Here is a 16,476-nt window from a genome sequence, read left to right as displayed (position 1 = left end):
CCACCTCTTCTGTACAATCTTATTAATGTTTCTCTTCAAGAAAAAGCAGGTACAGTTTGATACCATGGCGACAGTTGTCTCCTGCTATTTCTTTTACAATTGTTTAGTATAGTTACACGGTTCACTTATTAACCTAAGGCGTCCACTGGAGGTAATGCTGGGAGTGAAAGAATAAATCAGAAATCATGAGCAGTGAAAAGGCTGTGTTTGACACTCCAGTCATACTGTTGAGGGAAACTCTACAGTCAGTTTTGGAGATAAGGAATGAAGATTCAAGCCTGTAGGCTGCATATGTATGTGAGTTTGGAAGGAAAGCATCCATAATTACTATAATATTAATGCAACAACAGTGGGTCTCTAGTGTAATTTGACTGTCTGCTAGTCTCATGCATCCTCTGAACTCTATCTTAGTGACACCAGCAGGTAATTAGAGTAGCTGTTTAATATTCTCCTAAATAAAATGCAAATGCTTATTCATAGTTTTTTGCTTCCAGTTTTACATTGTTGCAGCTCCACTGAAATAACAGGAGTGTAGAGTTTTTGATTTTTCCAGTGACACCAATTTCCAGTGGTTGCAGAGCCACTGGAACATACAGGCTCTTCAAGACACCAGCAGAAGGAAGTCATAGAGGAAGAAGTTACGATAGTGAAGACAATAGATCCCTGAAGACTGGATGAGGATTTTTAATATGCCCTTACATTTCCTCAGTGTTTTTATAACCCTCACATTGACAATGCAATCAACCACAGACATTTAATAGAAAGGGCCACTGCATAAACAGAAAGTTATTTCTGGCTGAATTGCCTTCCTGCTTCATCCAATGGAAATTTCATGCTTCTGCCACGTAATGACAATGTTTCAATTTCAAAATACAGGTTAGGGATGGAAAACAACAGAAATAAAGAAATTCAGAACTCTTCCTTTGAAATAAATGACCTTTTATATTATGAGTATCTTCTGATCTAGACATAACTGAGTTATAACTCTGCTGTCCTTAACAATGTTTATTATTCTACTCGTGGCTGATGAGTAAAGGTCACACTATGCTTACTCAGTCATTACTATAAATGTCATACCGACATGTTGCAAGCTATGGTGCTGAAGTTGGGCCTGTGACAGCTGCCTTTACTTCTCAAACCTTTGTCTATGTATTTTTGTCTTTTATGTTCATGATCAGTTGCATCAGGGGACATTTTTTCCCTGCTGTCGAAGTGTATTTTGCTGGCACTCACGAACAATGACAAGAAATTCAGGCTTTCTTTCTGCTTGATGGCTGTCAGTGAACAGACTGTGACTTCTCTGCTTGTTCCCATTATTCTACAATACTTGATGAATACTAGTGCAGATGTCTTTGACTCTGTGGCTGGACTGCAAACACCTCCTTTTTTCATATCTGAGTACTGAATGATTAAAAAAATCCCATGCCATTGTTTCCATTCTCCAGTTTCATAAATATGAAAGTATTTCAGCAATAATACTTGTGTCTGAGTTTAAAATTCGACTCCCAAGGTTACACTGGATTCAACATTTTGAAACTGGTTTCTTGTGAACCTTTATGCCAAGGAAAGACCATGAGATTAGGTTAAACACCTTGGGTTTAAATTTAAAAATGGATGAATGTTGGCTTTGCTTTTTGTGACAACAATCTGTCATTTTTTGATAGTCCTTGAAGTATTGCAGGTAAGAACTAATATTAATCCTAAGTATTTGACTATACCTAATCAAAATGTAGGCTGTGACAACTGCACCAAAAGTGTTTTTTTGGCATGAATTACATGCCATCTTCTATCTTCCATCATAAGAAGTGCATTCTGCCATACACCTAAACGTCACTTGTAGTCACATTCCTCAGCTTTGTCCTGCAGTTGGCTCTTCAGCCAACATCAGCTCACCTGAGACTGAGACGTCCAAAGCTGGATGTGCTGTAGGGAGTACTCTGTAGTACAATTGCAAATGTTGTTTTGCCATGTAGTAGGTTGACTTTTTACATTCAATACAAGAAGCTTTACTGGAAAATATTCAGTTAGTTACTAATCTCAACGGCTAACCCCTGGAAGTTGTGATTTTTAGAACAAGGCCAGTTTCCGCCAACTTCATGACTAGTAGCCAGTGGGAATACTCAGCACAAGTAAAGCCGACAGAAATTAACCCTTGAAGTGCTCAGTGGATGCTCTATTAATGGATTTCTACTGTACAGGATAATGACACGCCTGGTGTGAAGAGACCAGCTCCTCATATGACACAGGCAGAAAGAAGGTCACCTTTTCACTGCTCAGCACTGAGTTTAACGTACTCATGCTGTGTTTCCCACACGTCTGTCTCTATCTATGTCGTACCTTCCATGGCTGTTACAGGTCTTACTCACTGTGGTGGGCTGGCCTGGGCCTGCTGCTAGACTCCCACACAGCGGCTTGCTCAGTCCCCTCCTTAATGGGACCGGGTAGAAAATAAGGTGAAAAAGCTGACGGGTCAAGATAAAGACAGGGAGATCCCTCACCAATTACTGTCAGACAAACCAGACTTGACTTGGGGTAAACTGATTTAATTTACTGCCAGTTACAGAAAGAGTGGGGCGGTGAGAAACAACGACAGAAACTGGAACACTTTACCCTCACCCCTCTGCTTCCCAGGCTCCGGTTCCCTGCCTCCCCCCGACCCCTCGGCCTCCTGGGCAGCTCGGGGCTGGGGAAGGGTCCGCTCCACAGCAGCTCCCCTCCGCTGCTCCTGCCTCCCCCCCCCGACCCCGCTCCAGGGCGGGCTTCCCGCACGCCGCGGTCCCTCAGGGCAGACCTCCCCCTGCCTCGGCTCCCCGCCGCGGGTCGCGGGCCGTGCCAGGAGCCGGCCCCGACGCGGGCTTCCCGTGGGCTGCAGCTTCCACAGAAGCTCCACGGGCTGTGGTGCGGGTATCCGCTCTGGAGTGGCAGCCCCAGCCCCGCCGGGGTCCCGTCTCTCTATCCCGGCGGGGGGCCCGGAGCCCCTCCCGCCCTGCCCTCCCGGGGGCTCGCAGGGCCGCTCCTCACACGGTTCCCTCAGTCCCGGCTGCCGGGCAGCGCTTTGCCCTTGCTCCCCCGGCTTTCCCCGAGGCGCCCGCCCGGGGCTGCGGGGCTGGGCCGTGCCCTGCGCTGGGGCCGCTGGAGCCGGCGGGAACCGGCGGGAACCGGCGGCAACCGGCGGGAACCGGCTGGGGCCGGCGCGGGGCAGCTGCGGCCTCCCCTCACAGCGGCCGGCCCCGCGGCCCCCGCCAGCGCCTTCCCCGGGCACCCCGTGAGCTGACACACTCCATGGCTTGCCGAAGCGTTGTTCTGAACTCGGAGTCATCTCGTTGTCCTTGACGCATCTCTCCAGCTCTCAACCCCTTCTTTCCGCATCAGACCTTCTCCTTCTCTCCCTCAACGCCGAGAGGAAGCTGTCACCCCGAGATCAGCAGGTGGCTGCTGCTCTGAGGCCAGTTAGACGCCGCCTGCGGGAGGGTCTGATGGTAGGTGAAGGACTGAACACCTCGTACCGCCTTACCCACGGTCTGGTGGGAATGCCTGTCATCATTGTTAGCAGCAGAAGAAAACATTTTTCCTTATGCAAAGAAATGAGTCATTCAACATCTTCCTGTCTGAAGGGACTCGGGTTCCCTGGCACAAAGTGTGTTAAAGTGTGTGGAAGTCTCTCCTAAATGAAGAAGGGTCTGGTATGTTTTCTCTGCTTGATTGTGGCTTTCTTAATTGTGATTTTCACACATATTTTATGTTATTTAGCAGCTAGCAAAATATTGCATTTTATGTCTGTTTTCTTTCTTCACACATGCTGCTTTGTCTCACTGTAGACAAACATGTCAGCAAATTAAACATTAAAATAGACATAATTGGGCAAATCGGCATGCTATTAAGACAAATAGGGTAATTCTGATTCCCTTTGGTACCATGGAAGGGTCTCTGCTGTGAACTCGCTAGGGGTTTGAAACCCGATTTACGCAACTTGCTGTAGAAGGAAAGCTCTGTAAGATAAGACTATTTTAACATTAAAAAAATGGGACCTCGTAAAATGGTAGAGTGTAGCATAGGCTACTTTATGGTACGCAGACGTCATAAATTTGTGGAATCAGAACATCTTCTACAGTTGCAAATTTCTGTTGCCAGGGATAACATACATTAGGCTGTATTTATTGTACGATATTATTCTCTAAGTACAGTGCCAGTAAGTTGTATTTTATCTACAATAACTTCCTGTTTCAGTATTTATGTTTGCAACTCTTGCCTACATAGAGTACAAAAGGATGGACGACTAAATTGATGAATCTAATGCAGTGTGCACCCACTAATAATACACTATTTATTTTGCGCTCCTGTTGTTAGACATGTCGCACTAAAACGGCGCTTTAAAATGCAGGTGACCTCTAATTCTACTGTGAAGAATTAATGATCCACTTGATCTCTGTACTCTGTGGAACTGAGTGATCAGGAAAACGCGTGCATGAGTGCTAATGATGCAGTATGTCCACTCTAACTGTTTCACTTTACTGCTGTTCTCAGCCTGCCCTTCTGCTGCACAGAACTGCAGCATTTTTCTCCCTGGGCACATATCTCTAAAGCTATAGCAAATTTTGAAGGGCCCTTCAGAGCCTTGAGGAAGTGTGAGGGGAAAGATTATATCCTGCTGAGTTGCTAGGAAAATTTTCATCAACCATTGCCAGCTTCTTTTCTTATAACGGAGGTCAGGGAAAATGCTCTGCGTTTACTCTTTGCTTGGTGAGGAACAAAATGTATCTGCTGGAGTTTCTGTGCTGTCAGCTGGAACATCAAACCGACCTAGGGCATTCTGGAAGCATTCACTCAGGTCCGTGTGAGCTCAGCTCAGAAATAGCCCGATCTGTATGGTTCTGTAGGACAGTGACATCTTTGGCTTTTTGGCCTGGTTCAAAGCATGGATTGGTCAGACAGGCATGTTTTCAAGTCATGAGTTACACAGGGAATGTTTTCCCTGGGAGGAGGAAGGAGGCATTTTTTGTTACCAGACCTCCAAGATGAGAGCACTAATCACCAGCAGTTTCCCGATAGACTTTGGCCAGTCCCATGAGTGGTGGTCAGCTGCGCACTGCTTCAGCATTAGGCAGTTCCTGACCTGCTGATATGCAAGCATGGAAATTATAGTGTGCTGAGGGAGCATCTGAAATATTTTCATGGGTTTCTCAAGAGCTGTTGATGGAATTCAGGTGCCCGTTCTCTTATCACTTGTGAGAAATGATCTATAGGAACGGCATATTAACTAAGAATTAATGCAATTTCACGCTCTGAGGTGGTAGCCATGGCAGATGCTGTGCATATATACAGCAAGAGATAATTCTTTCTCTGAAGAGCTCTCAGTATAAATAACAACAGTGATGATGATGTAAGTCTTGGTGAATCATCGTAGGAAGTTGTTGACTTTTACATAGGGAGGCCAGGCAAAGTGCATGTTTTCAATGTTTGCCTCCTTTGGGAAAAGCAGTCTTGGCTTCATGTCTGCCAAAACACTGTCATTCATAATGTCTTCACAGCGCTGCCGTTCCAAGTGACCTTGCATACTTACCATTTTTTCTCTGAAGGCATTCCTAGATGACATAGCTTCAACCATATAAGAAAAACATATAGAATGAACTTGGGCAACTGTAAACTAGGAGGGGTTGTCTGACTACAGCTCAAATTTAATGATTAATTTACAGCTCCAATATAATGCATTTTTAATCATACACTTGAAAGCAATGGTGAAATCTGCAGGAGTAGCAATAAGGAAGCAGCACCAATCTGCTGCACAGCCATATAGACAACATGCTGATAACACAGCATGCAGGCAGTTCCTTCCTTGGTTGATAGCTGCAACACGTACCAGCAGTGAGGATACTGCATGTGTTTTCGGAGTGCTTCTTTCTTAGGGAGCCAGGAAATGTTCAGCCTATAAGAGATATGTTGCAGTGGTATTAACTTTCTCATGCAAGAATTGGTGTAGACATAAGTGTATGACCTTCAAGACAACTTGTTTTCACCTCCAGTTTGCGAACAATGCCTGGGGTGTTTTCTGTCTTAAAGTGGAGTTGCTGTCTGTGAAAGAAGTATTGTTGTTATACTTGTGAGAGAAGAGATGAGCAACATGTGGTTTGTAGCCACTTCATTTCCAGAACTCAAGTTCATATATAAATAATAAAACTGAATTTATCTGTGGTTGCACGCGCATTTTCCCAGCAGCAGTGCCTGTATAAACAGCTCCCGTATCTCTGTCACTGGCCTCTTTTCCATCCCCTTGCTAATCCCTCATTTATTCTGGAATAACTGCATGTGGGGTCTGTGCTGTGAACCAGATGAGGGAACTCATGGAACTGAAAAACCCTTTGCACTTTTTCTGAGTTATTCTTTGGTTTTAGCCAATGTTCCTGTCAAATGTGGCGCTTTGCTCTCGGCAGCATGGAGTCTGAGTGTTCTCTGTTTCTCCTGAAGCGGGAGGTAGGTGTGTAATGTCCTCACTGTTACTGCTGTGCAAGCGCAAGTGTCAGAATGTGAAGGGATGATATTACAAATGCCGTTCTCTTGCACTTTCAAAATGATTATGATAGAGAATTGTGGAGGATTTGTAGTCGTCACTTAAGTTAGCGGTCACTTTTATTTAAAAGTAGCTTTTTCTATACTTTTGGTAGGTTATTCTCTATGAATTTTTACCTAATTTGTAAGGCAAATGGTGTTAATGGATGTAGGACTGTGGATTGTCAATGAAGTAGTGATCATTAGCAGTGCTGTGGTGGTATAAAATGTTCTCGTGTGTTTTGTTTTTTCACCACACTTTGATGATATTTATTTTTTTGTACCATAAAACTGCTGGAAATGGGAAAACATCTCACAGGAGTTCTTGTGAAATTTGTTCCCCTTTCAATAGGAAATATTAAGATGCTTAAGCAACTGTGTCTGAATTACAGTGCAGTTTAGGGAATTAATTGTTGCATTCTCTTTAGAGCTTCCTGCCATGAACCTGCTGTGCTGTGCAAGTGCAGTCAGCAGTGCATTTCTGCTGGTTCTTCAAGCCCTTAGTCATAGCCCAAAGTGTTTTGATTTGACCTTGCTCAGCTTAAGGTGTCTTTAGTTGTCTTCCCAGTGGATTACCACTTTTCACATTCCAGATAGTGAAGGAAATGGAAATTAATTAATGCTCCTGCAGTTGACTGCTGTGAAAATAGAGTGTGCCATACCGCTTGCACAGGCTGTGAGTAATATTTTCCTTCATGGTCAATGGGGGAAGGGATTTGGAGCGTTCAAAATGAGCTGGCAGCACTGCCTCTCCTACTGTCTCTACAGTTGCGACTAAGAACGCTACATGGTTCATCCAGAGACAAACAAAGGTGACAACTTCATATACTGCGGAGTGTTTGTGCACATTATTGTGTGCGATGTTACATACACTGATGGGCAGGATGATAGTGAAGCTTTATACGAGATATTCCTCTATGAGCAGATAAAGCCAGTGAGCTGTGAAGACACATAACCTTTTGGTAGATGTGTCAATGAATAACTAACACTGGTACTTCCAGAGCTGATATTCTGTACCATTTGGAGACATGATTTGTGAGTATGTTTTTGAAAGCAGAGTAACAAACCTTGCAGCCTAAGGCACACTCTCATTCTGTGATGGATGTAAGTCATATAGCATTCTTGTCAGTTATATACCAGGTTCAGATTTTTGTGGGAAGAAGATCCGGCATGCCTGTGTAGGGAACAAAGGTCAGACAGATGGGAAGTGAATGCTGCAGAACCATGATGAGTCATTTTAAGTCCCATATTTAATTGATTCATGTACAAATATCGTAAACACTCCTGTAACTTCCATCACAATTATTATGCATACTGCAAGAGTTGCTTAATGAGGCTTGCCCAAGTCCCTGCCAGCCCTACCATTCAGCAACAAAAGAAATAATGGAGCGTTGTAATAACCGAGCCTAAAGATGCCTGCTCTGTAAACACAGAAAATTTCTATGAACAGAGATGATTTCTTTCCACTAGAAGAGCAGTGTAGGCCTGCATGTGTGCCTGCTTGCACGTATGTGTGCAAGGGGGAGCATATGTGTTCACCAGAGAACAAAAAGCGTTTATGCTTGTAATGTGCAAGTAATAAAAGTTGCTGAAGCATTATTGGTGTTACACACTGAAGAGAGGCTTATTTGGCAGAAGAAAAAATGTAAAGGTTCTGGTGGAAGCAAGGATATTTTGACACATACATCGTGCTTCACAATGATAATAAAAACAGGACCAGAAGAAGAAATCTGCGTCAGGGAACTGCACAAAACTCTGTCTTTTAAATGACGTATGTCAGAACAAAATAATAAGAACAGAGACCAGTTCTGACTGTACTGATCCCTTAATAACTGCATCATACCTAAAAGGATATCATGGATGTGACCAAGCAAAATATCTGGACATAATGGAAGAGAAAAAAAAAACTTTTTAACTTGAGAGCAATGAAATTGATGGTGATAAAGATTTTTTTAAAAAGCTTAGAAGAATTCTGTGTTATCTTCCAAATTGCTGGGTCATCAGAGAAGGCACTGCATGTTGTAGGGGAGTTCCCTACTGTTGTAGCTGGTGCCACTGTTTCTAGCTGGCAGAACGTTGGGAACACAGCTGGGCAGGGAGCAGGATACTCATCCACAGCCCAGCTCGCTGACCAGCTGTGCATTTAGTGAGTGCAGTGCAGAGCTGTCTCATCAGGCTGCTGACTTTCTTGAACCTAGGCTGCAGCGGCAGAAGGCAGTGGCAAGCTAAGGAAGGATGCCCGCGACCACAGCAATAATCAGCTTTCAACGAGAAGAGGTGGTCAGCGTGCCTCCAGGGAGCCCTGCTGGGGCTTGTGTAGAAAAGGCAGCAGCTGCGTAACTGTAAAGAAGTGCGGAATATATTCCTGCTGGAGCCAGTCCCAGATTCTGTAATTCCCAGTCCAACTTTCAGTCTCAGGGGAGCACAAAACAAGTTTGCGGTTAATCTGTATTTAAGAGTGTAAGAGGGAAAGGATCCTGAGCTCCCTCCTCGTTTACACAGAAGAGCAACAGAAGCCATCACTTGTTGACTTTCAGAGAGTTAACTGTGCTAATTTTCAGTCTGTTTCTGCTGCCATCAGAATTCAGCGGGTAACCTCCACCTCAGCTGATTTAGTGCCTTCTGGGTTCCCTGAGCTTTCCCTTTCAGGCTCCACGCAGGCAAATGGAAGGGGGAGGAGTGGCCAACCTACCATTAGAGACGCTGTCAGCTGCCAGCTGGCAAAGTCGGAAGGCGATCCGTGTTTGCTGATTATTCAGAAAGCTCTGATGGTCTCCATGAGTCTGGCACTGTTGTACGTGGTAGGAGTCACTATACACAAAAGCATGGACCGGACTGCTCCCGAGGGACTTACCGTGTGAGTAATAGTGGGTTAATTCCTCTGGAAATTTCTGAAAGAGATGACTGTGTATCAATAAGTTGTTCCAGACAACTAAAATGAAGTGTTGGAAAAGCCTCGAGGGACTCATATGATATTGTCAAGGAAACTCTTTCCCTCTGTTCTTAAAGGTGGTTTGCAATATTAAAAAAAAAAGAAAAAAGAAAAAAACCCAACTTTTGGCATTTAGTGTTAGTTTTACGAAGGAGGAAGAAGACCTGAGAATGGCTTGATTTGGTTTAGCCTGTCCCTACCAAGCGTGAGTTTCTTTAATTTACGAACATCTACTACTTTCTCTGTTTCTCCCTGCTTTACAATGAAGTGTAGGGGCATGAAGTGCTTGCTTTCTTAGCCGTTAACTGAAACTGAGATCAGTGGGCTGGAGCTTGACTCTTTTCTATGCCTTTAAGCTCTTCATGTAGCTCTTGCTCAGGTGTTTGAGTTTGAGTTGCATAGGTGTTAACCAAAACAAAGGATTAGATTACACAGATTTTGCAGTGATTTAATTAAATTGATGCAACCCCAATTCAGTTTTGTTAGATCAGCACAAAAAACCATGCATAGACAAGCCCAAAGCATTTTAGAGAACTCAGTGAAAACTGTCTTGCTTTCACATTTTGCTTCTGTTTTATTTCATCACTTCTTCTGGTGAGGTGAGGCTACTGGTTCACAACTGGTCACAGAGGCTACTGCGAACTAGAGTGTAAACAAGACCTGAGGAAAGAAAACAAGCTGGAAACCACTCATCCACTTTATCAGTGGCCTTTTCACTTTTCAGACAAGCAGTACTGACCCTGAGAGAGAAAGCTGTGCTGAAAGCCCGAGAGGACTCTGGGTGCCTTGTAAGCATAAGACACCAGATCTGCTCTGGGACCTGGAAATCAGTCTGCTCTACAGCGATGCTTCCCACCAGCCCTGAAGAGCAGCTACCCTCACACAGAAGAAGATGCCTGGCAACAGACAGCAAAGCCAGTGCGGGAAATAGTACTGAGACTGTATTTTAAACTGGCACATCCCGCCAACGTGGGGTTTCTTTCTCCCTACTGTCATTCCATCCCAGGAGTGAAAAGAACAGAAAATGAAAGCTGTAGTTCTGTTACTTACATTTATCCTTGGACAAGAAAGGGGTGACACTTCTTCAACATGGGAAGTACACGAGGCGTGTCTTAAAATGTTAAAGATGACCACACACATTTGTTCTAGGGACACCCTACATTTGCATTGCTGCCTCCTCTTTTTTTGTCAATTATTCTATTTTATTGTCCATGTGGAAAAAGATAAATATGTCCCTTTGGCCCAGATTTCCAGGCCTCTGGCCTGGACAGTAGAGCATGGATAAATAGCCATATTCAGGCCATCCCTTTTACTGCACAGATGGTGTGTGCTTGCACAATAACTCAGTTGCAGCTCTGATACCTCTTCAGTGTGTCAGACTCACTGTGGTGTGTCACACCGTGCATGCTCACACACTTCTGACCGCGAAATATTAGACAGAAATATAGCAACTTTAATTACTTTAGACGTGTGAGGATTTTGCATAAGCAAAGCATGTGCTTTTGTAGTGAGGCAGAGGCCAGAACGCCTCTCCATAAACATAAGCAATTTTGTGCGCACTCTGCAGTGCATCCAAATGCCATCACAAGCTGTATGGCAATCCACACTCCTTCGGTCTCACTCTTTGCATTAGTGGTGATTGGTCATAATGAAGGGATTAAAAATAGGAACAATGCAAAGGCTGTGATATAAGGGAAGTAACTGCTCCGCGCAGAATGTATAATGTGTCTGCTGTAAGGTTTTAGTATGCATTTACACTCCTTCCTGAAGTTTGCAGCTTGAAAATACTATTTGGTGCATCCCAGACAAAATCTTTTGCTGACAACCGTCTTTCATAGGACTGTAGTATAATTCAAGTTGGAAGGAACCTCAGCGGGTCTCTAGTCCTGCCTCCTTCTCAAGCAGGGTACCTGTGAGATCAGACCCAGGTTGCTCTGGAATTTATTCAGTCGGGTCTTGAAAAGCTCTCATCCCTATGGGTTAGAGTGCCTGCAAACCAGTCCTTCCTGCAAATCAGCCATACTGCAGATAGGGCATGTAGTCAATGAACATAACCATAAATCGGTATGTATATGCATAGTGTAGGACTGAAGGTATATTGTTCTCTGCCTAAGGGAATGGGGCGTGGGCTCAGGAAAGACTGTGTTCTGGGGTCCATGTGATCATGAATAAGTCAATTGTATTCTTTTGTGATTCAATTTCTTACCTCTAAAGTAAAGATAAAAACATTGTTGTACTACATAAACATTTTTTGAGGGTAACTAATGTTTCAGAAACGTTGGTAATTGGTTTTGAACTGCAGTAGTTTCTTCAGACTGAGATCAGAAGCCTGTGCATTATACACCAAACATACATATATACTGAGGGTCATGTATGGTCTTCAGAGGAAGGTTTCACATAGGGAGAGGGAAAATGGAGGAAAGGGGAACATGAGCGATAGAAGCCTTATCAATATTTACATAAAAGGTTGTCAACTAGGGAAGAACTGCTACATAAATGAATCATCAGCAATACACATGTTCTTTGGGAAATTCCTCTTTAAAAGCATAACAAGAACTTCATAACAAAATTGTTCTGTGTCTCAACTTTGTAATGCAGAGGCCAGTAGTCTCCTATACAAACCTTAAACTAGCACTTGTGTGATAAAAAATTCCATCTGCAATTAATACAAAAACATTTTAACGGGGAAAGTTGATTGTTGTTAGTTTGAAAGTCATGTTCTGCTTTCACCGTATACATCAACTGCTCAGCATCACAACTACACCTGCTTTTAACTTTTATTTCTCATTAAGTGTATAAACAAAGCAAAATAAACTGCTAGTGTTGAGCCTGACCCCATGCCCTTTGAAAACAAAGGAAGAACAAGACTCCTGGTAACTTCAGAGGGCATTGCATCCAGCCCATTGTTTTTAAAAGTCAAAAGCTAACACAGATTGTTCATTTCCTGGCATTGGCATCAGCAGTAAATGGGATTGCCTCGCAAAACGTTTGCTCAGTCCTCTGGGGACAAAGGATAAGAGCATGTTACATTGCTCAACAATGATCTCCTCAACCAGCTACATAGCAGCACTGTTTCATTTCAAAAGCTCGTTACCTCCTTGATGAGTAAAAAGAGACCATGGAGTTGAAACTATGGGGAGAAGGGTGAAAGTCAGCAAGAAGGGTGGGACTGAAATGCCATTCTCGAACATGCCCTGCTTCCAACAGAACAAGTAGGAGATAGAGGCCAACATTATTGCAAGGCAGCGAAGGGGTAGATTGTTCATCTGAGGAAACACAGGGGCTGCTCAAAGGCCGCAGCCTTCTTGTTATCATTTTAGGGCAGGAAGTACCTCTCTGTGTTGTAGCCTCCACAGTGTAGACATCATACTATTGCCAAACTCCCTCCATAGTCAATGGACAGAAATAGGCCTTCCTACTCTACCTCCTAAGTGAAGGCGATTCGTTTCATCTATTTTAGACATCAGAAACGGGATGAGAGGAGCTCTGCCCTCAGCAGGCCGGTTCCCTTGACTATAAAGGGAGCCTGGACAGTTAGCTCGGACACAGACACCTACAATGCAGAATCTATATTGGGACAGATGAATCCCACTGCTGGTGTTTACTATAAATAGGGAAGTGCACAGTATATTTAAAGCAGAAAATCCATTGGGTACTGCTGAGATTATTGTTAATGCTGCTTAAACTAGTTAATTGAATAACTAGTCAATCACCCTCTAGTGTAGAGAGGACCAGCCATACAGCTACTGAAGTCAACAGTAGAATTCATGCAGGCAACAGCAGGTACTGACCTGTGTCTATGTACAACTATGCATTGAAGCAAGAGGAAAACCCAGCCTTAGTTCTAGATCCAGTCCTTTTCATTTTTTCATATTATGGTGGTCCAAATATTTTGTTCTGCTGGTTGTAGCAGAAGGGAGCAAGACATTAATGTAAGCCTGCTTCAAGGATATTCATTGCCCCCAAAATATAAGACTCCTCAGGCCTGAATTGCCATTTAAGACCCATCGCTAATAAATAGGGGGTAATGGCTTTGCACAACTAATTAGCTGTCATTGACAAGTTGCTATATCATAAGAGTGACAGCTCTGAATGTCGTCACTGTAAATCGGATCAAATGAATCATTCTGGTTCCTAAACTGCAAAAATGCGGCACTTGTACTGCCCAATCAACTATAGCTATAATGACCACGATAAGAATGTGTTAATTTACTCCTTCATAAATCACTATGAACGGTATTGTGGAAACAGCATGATAGGCAAGGGAGGAATTTCTGTGGATATTTTTATAATTAAAAGAAAGAAAACCTTTCGTAAGACTGACTGCCAGGTGGCTAACTGCCATCTCTGAGAGAATGTGTTGGGAAACATTGGGCCTGTTTACCATGGAGAAAGACTCACCAGCCTAAAGGGTTGGATGGATTGTTTTGAACTTTATAGTGGTTGGTGGAAATCCTGAAGTCTGTTTTTGGAATGTAAAACAGATTTAGCCAGGACAGCTAGACCAGGATCTTTAGTTTATTTCGTGCCTTTTAAAAGGATTTAATTGCTCTCATGGAACCTCACATTCCAGTAAGCATCTCTGGCTGAAATGAAACAAAATTTCTTGCTTACATATTGACTTCTCCCTACCTTTGTAATAATTGGAGACTGCCTGTCTATTGTAATTGTGAAATCATCTCTCAGAAATCAGCAAGAGTTCATAACGTGCTGCAATTAGCTGTAAGAGTTAAAGAGGGTTAAGAAAATGAGAGAACAATCACTCACTCAGAGAGGTGTTCCTGATCTGATCAGGAGTGGTATTAAGATGATAAGTGACAGTTAAGGAAAGGGTGAAACAAGAAATCAGTGGACCAAAATAGATGAATGAAATAGAGAAGGGATGGCCTGTTTGATCTCACATGACCTTTTGAACCTTTAAAAAGCAAAACAGCAAGGACCAATATGGTAGAAGAGGTTTCTGAAGGACTTTGTGAGGAAAGGTCACTGGTTGATTCTTTCCTCCATTGGGCAGCTTCCACCAGCCCCAGCCCATCAAACATGAGAGGGTACCTGGCTGTTCCCAGCAAACAAGGAACCTGACAGAAGTGAGGTCCTGCCTTGCCTTTCCATGTTCTCCGAGTCTCTTTCTTTCCTCTTGTTATCTCTTTTTCGCTCTCTCTCTATCTCTCTGTCACTTAGCTTTTAACCTCGCTTTGAGTCGGCCTGTGCTGCTCTACCAAATGCGGGATGATGAGTGGGAGGAAGGAGACCTGCCTTGGCCAGGCAGGCAAGGGAATCAGGCTCCAGGCCAGCAGTTACCAGCGGTGACTGACTACTCCAAATTAATTTCCATGACTACTCAATTGTCTTGTAACCTGAAAAGCTCAGCAACAGCTACATCTCCCCTGCTTTTCGGTCTCCTATCCTTTCTCCTTTTTCCATCTATATTTATTATCAAAAACAGGAAATCAGTCTTTACTGTACGGTCATGAACCGAAAGATGAATAAGAGAATTCAACCTTTCTTGTTGTGCTGAGAAGGACTTCTGGATAGCATAATGGATTCTAAATAAATAACCTGTGTCTAGCAAAGGGACTTGTGACATATTTTGATTCAGTCTTGTTTAACCACTTGATTTCAATTTCCAAAAGCTTTGTGTTTTGTTTTTGTGCATACTAATCAATATACTTCCCAGCTTTGGCATGACTTTCTAGTGCAGCTGCATGTGACTGAGCGGGCTTAGCTCTCTCTACCTAAACCCACAAACCATGTTAATGGTTTAACACTTTACATCGGTAAGGTCACATTAACATCTATGACTGAAGTCTCATTCCATTGAAACTAACACGGCATGACCAGTTATATCTGACTGCTGTTGCTACTGATGCCACGCTTTATTAAAGATATGTTTGTTCAAAACTTCTGAACCCCCTTTGCACCACTGTAGAATTTCCGTCTAGATTATCAAGTAGAAAGAAAAACCCAGGTTCCTTTATTTTTAGCTTATTTGACCACGTGATTGTCAAAGTAAAATGTCATGAGGGCAGAACCAAGTATCGATGCTTTGGCAAGTCACCAGTGAAGGAAAAATGAAGGCACTAGAGGTTTTTACTGGTTACTGCATTTAACATTAATACATTGTGAGAAAAATGTAAGTTAAAACAAGACGTATTATAGAGATAGTACACGTGTGACCTGCAATATTTTACTCAGGCTAAACAAGCATGTCCTGTTCTCAATGAAAAGGAGCTTGGGAGCCCATGGAATGGCAGAAGATGAATCTCTGTTTCCTTTTACGTGTCCTTTCAAGGTGAAGGAGGTCAAATAAAGCAGTCTCTAATCTTATAAATCACTCTGCTAGGCTAGTTTAAAATATCATTCTACAGAAACATAGGTGACAGGTTTTTAAAATGAAGATAAAAGAAGTTGCTGTCAAGTATTTGATTTGTTGAAGGCTTTCAACAAGGACTTTGGAGAGGAAGGAAAAGGAGAAATTCTGAAGAAAATTGGAAAATCTCTGGTGGGTAGAGTTGTTAAGACTGGAAAACTGAAGCAGCCCTGGGATCTAAGAGCACAGAATCTCTGATGAAAGGTGGAAATGGATGAAGTGTGTTTACATCCAGTTACAAATAAAGTGCAAAACATTTCTGAAGAAAAAAACCTTTCTTTTTCATGAATTTGCATTTTATTTAGAATTTCTTATAGTCTTCATATGTCTTTAACAATACCTGAGACAAACACTACAAGGACTTTGACAAAACATCCTACAAGTTTCCCATGGCTCAAAGATTATTTATGTAAATATTATTTGACATGAAGTCAGTGGAACATGATAGACATTAAACTGGGTTGTTTTAATAACAACCTTAGAGTCAAGCAACTAAGAAGTACAGAATAGATAAGAGACTGTTGTCTGAACATTTTAGACATGAGGCATTTTAGGCTCTTTCCCACTGTGAGAAAGAGCATATGTGTTTTCAACCATGATACAGTGAAGTTTCAAGTAGGAACAGAAAGGG

The sequence above is a fragment of the Opisthocomus hoazin genome, chromosome 3 (genome assembly GCF_030867145.1).
Source record: "Opisthocomus hoazin isolate bOpiHoa1 chromosome 3, bOpiHoa1.hap1, whole genome shotgun sequence".
Lineage (NCBI taxonomy): Eukaryota > Metazoa > Chordata > Aves > Opisthocomiformes > Opisthocomidae > Opisthocomus > Opisthocomus hoazin.
This window is presented reverse-complemented; position numbering follows the sequence as displayed.